The following is a 3,903-nucleotide window of genomic DNA, read 5'->3' as shown; positions in this document are numbered from 1 at the left end:
AAGATCAATGAAGTTGTAAAAGGTCATTAATAAATATTAAAAATATATTAGCTAATGATTTAGTTAAATAAGTTACCTTCTAAAAGCAACATGCACATTACTTTTTGTCCCTTGAAATCAAAAATTATGGTTCCATGTTGCATTGTTGCATCAATAGGAACAAAACTACAATAAAATAAACAAAGTTCCAAGTGCCCAACCAAAGGGAACATTAATCACTACAATGGTAGGTAAAAAACAAACAAACAACATTTTATGAAAATCAACATCAATTTATGAAGTCAGGTTATGTGATGTTCTTTCAAATATTTCAGTTGTATTGAAACAACATTCAAGATGACTTTGGGAAATTAGTGAATGTAACTTGTGAAAAATAACTGCAGATTAACTATTGACCCACCTCAAAAACTTTTATTTTCCTCTTCTTTTTTTATTTTGCAAATTAGCAACATATTAGTGCACTGCTGCCTCTCACTGGTTTATTAATGTCATTGGTTCCTTTGTGGCTACTTGAATATTTTAAGTAAGCATCACTCAAAGCACTAAGTAAATTGTTTTACTTGCATTGAAAGTAGCTGTAACTTAATACAACCTAGTAAGTATAGCAACTAAGTAAAGATAACTAATTATATCTAAGTAAGGTAAACTATTGGATTTTACAGTGTAAGTAAACTACTTTTATTTCTTGAAAATTGTTGCTTTAATTAATGTTTTGCAAGATAGAACCTTATAATTCCAAGCAGAAAACGACTTTTTAGAATTAGAAGGTTCTATCTGCATTTGACCTGTTCCCAAAATCCCCATTTAAAAATCTGAGAGGATTTTGATATTGTACATTTAGAATACATTTAGGGTCTCTGTCATTCTCATGTAGGAAAGAGACTTGTTCCCCATATCATTTTTGCTATATAGAATGCAAAAACTTTGAAGCTCAATATCTCAAAACCACTCGGAACGCAGATAGAACCTTATAATTCTAAGGTGACGCAGTACAAAATGAAAAAAAGAAGATATTTAGGGCAAAATAAGAAAAATGTACACATCTTCTTCATTCTGTTCAAAAGTTTACACCCCTGGCTCTTAATGCATATTTTTTTCTGTCTGGAGGATCAGTGAGTGTTTGAATCTTCTGTAATAGTTGCGTATGAGTCTCTCAGTTGTCCTCAGTGTGAAAAGATGGATCTCAAAATCATACAGTAATTGTTGGAAAGGGTTCAAATACACAAAAATAATAAAAACCAAAGAATTTGTGGGACCTGGAAGATTTTCTAAAGAACAGCAGGCAGTTCAACTGTTCAGGACAAACAAGGGAATCATGAACAACAAAAATACAGCTGCGGATCATTCAAGTAACAACAGTATTAAGTGTATGTCAAATTTTGAACAGGGTATTTATAAATTCAACTATTATTTTTCCATGTGGGCTATATTTAAACATCTTTTATGTGAATTATCTTATTCAGGTCAGTACTAAATAACAAAATTACATGCATTTTGTATGATTCCTCTTATTTTAGTAAAGTAATAACATTTTGCAGATTCTGCAAGGTGTATGTAAACTTTTGACCTCAACTGTATATAGCCATTATAAACTTGTGCCATTTAAGATGTGAATGTGGCTGCTATATTATTAATAATAATAACTTTTGTTTATATTTATAAAATAAAAAAATACATAAAAGTGAATGAATAAATAACATATTCTTGATTTTTGGGCATTTTACAAAACAGGGTTGTATTTGTTACATAAAGGAGTTTCTCAAACCTGCTCTTGGGAAACCTCAGCACTTTTTCAACATCTCTCCTATGTAATACAGCTCAGTTTATCACCTCATTAGTAACAGTTCCATGACCTCAATTGAAGGTGTCAGATAAGAGCTCCCAAAATGCAGTATCAGGGAACACCCAAGTTTTAGGACTGAAACTCACTGAGGAATAGAGTACATAGATTAATCAAATTGCACAGACAAAAACAGATGGAGAGAACTCTTGCCATGTGGGTTATTTGGACGTGAAAGGGCACACGCCATGCACATTAGTTCACATGGTAACAGAGCCCAGCTGGACTTCTGCCTCATTGTTTGAGTTAGCAGTAAAAATATGTGTCCAGTAAGTCCAAACTATATTGTTTGTCAAGTATTAAAATCACATTCATGTCAGGCAACAGATTTGGCACCCTATGTCCAATGTCTGTCACCTTTATTCCTAAAGCACCTTATCTTATTCAGTTCAGATTGTTTCAAAACAGCTTTGTTTAAACTGTAATAAACAAGGAAATAACCCTTGATATCTGCAAATATGAGACAAAATCTAATCAGACATGGCTATTTTCCGGTTTATCACTATGAAGCTGCCTTGAAATTGTCTGTGTTTTACAAAGCGCTATAAAAATAAGTGACTTGCCTGTTTAAATTTCCAAATATTTTTCTACATGTTTTACATTACTCAGCTCAAGTCATTTGTGTTCATTTAGTTCAGTTCAATAACCGTGTCAGATTCATCAATCCTGAAACAGATTTAATTCAGCTTTATACCACAGGGCTGTTGAATGCTTGATTCTGATTGGCTGACGACCACGTGTAGTTATTTTCTTGTGAATGTACAGTTATGAAGTAGTTCAAGGTCTGTCTACCTCATTACAGTTTTATATCACTTCACTAAATTATTCATTTATTTCAATGGTCCTTATAGGTTGCAACAGCAAATGGACCAAGATCCACAAAGACACGGACCAAGCAAACAAATATGACAAACAACACCTCAGATGCGCATTGTTTTTAAATTATTCAACGACCTGTCATCAATTATTTCTTACATGAGTAGTTCTGCTATAGACAACAGAGTTGTTATTCAGCTTGAGTCAGTTGAGCATTGTTAACTACAAAGTTTAAATATGCTGAGAAATTCTTAAAAAATATAAACTAGATGTACTAGATATGTTACAGCGTTTTCTGAGTGTTTTAGCATATTGGTGTTTGGCTTGTTTTACAGTCCGTGATATTTTTAGCCCTTAGATATAGCTCTGGCATCTGAGAAATCCACCAGGCAAAGATCAGATTTAAAAAGCACACCTTTCGGCAGCAAGCTGCACAATTTGAGGTGCCATTCATGTCTGGAGCACAAACAGTGCATGATGGGACATGTGCAATTTGTGAGATACTAGGCTTTAATACTTTAGTAAGTGTCACTGGTAATGCAGAAAGAAGAAACTCATGAGCCCTTTCATCTTCAAAAGGCCACCTCAGTACATCTCACTGCTATGATACGCTAGTGAACACAACCACTATTGAAAAAAAAAATCTATTGAAAAATCCATATAGAGACTTAATCAGACCAATTTGCGCAGAAGCTATTTTGCCCATCTATTTGAAAGGATTATGTAGCAACATCACACATTGAATGCACTGAGAAACCTTTCAAAGCATAAACATTATTAATAACCAATTAAATGCCATTTGCAATAGCATACAACTTTTTAGATTAGTAGTCACTTGCTAAATTCTCAACCTGAAGAAGCTGAATTCTGGTCTGCTATTGAAAAAGCATGGTAAAAATGACAAATAGCCTCATTTCCTTTGGGCTTTTATTCCTGGTGCTGGTCATTATACTGGGGTTTTGGAAGGCACTCATTCTCCTGTCAGTAATTTCCAGTGTAAACAACCAATAATTGTCGTTGGAAAAAAGATAGATTTTCTGAGCAAGAGGGTTGAACTGAGTTATTTGTAACCACAGACATACAGTATATAAAATTTGAGAAATCTGATGTAAGATTTAATTTAAGGTTTTTTAGTTCACCCTCATTGGCATTCACAGTGACTTCATTAGTATTCTTTGCATTCAGTATCTCAAGGACCATTTTCTCTTAGGAGCTTGGCTCTACATGTTACTTTCAGAAAAGTAAGG

The sequence above is a fragment of the Garra rufa genome, chromosome 5 (assembly GCF_049309525.1).
Source record: "Garra rufa chromosome 5, GarRuf1.0, whole genome shotgun sequence".
Lineage (NCBI taxonomy): Eukaryota > Metazoa > Chordata > Actinopteri > Cypriniformes > Cyprinidae > Garra > Garra rufa.
Note: the sequence above shows the minus strand (reverse complement) of the source record.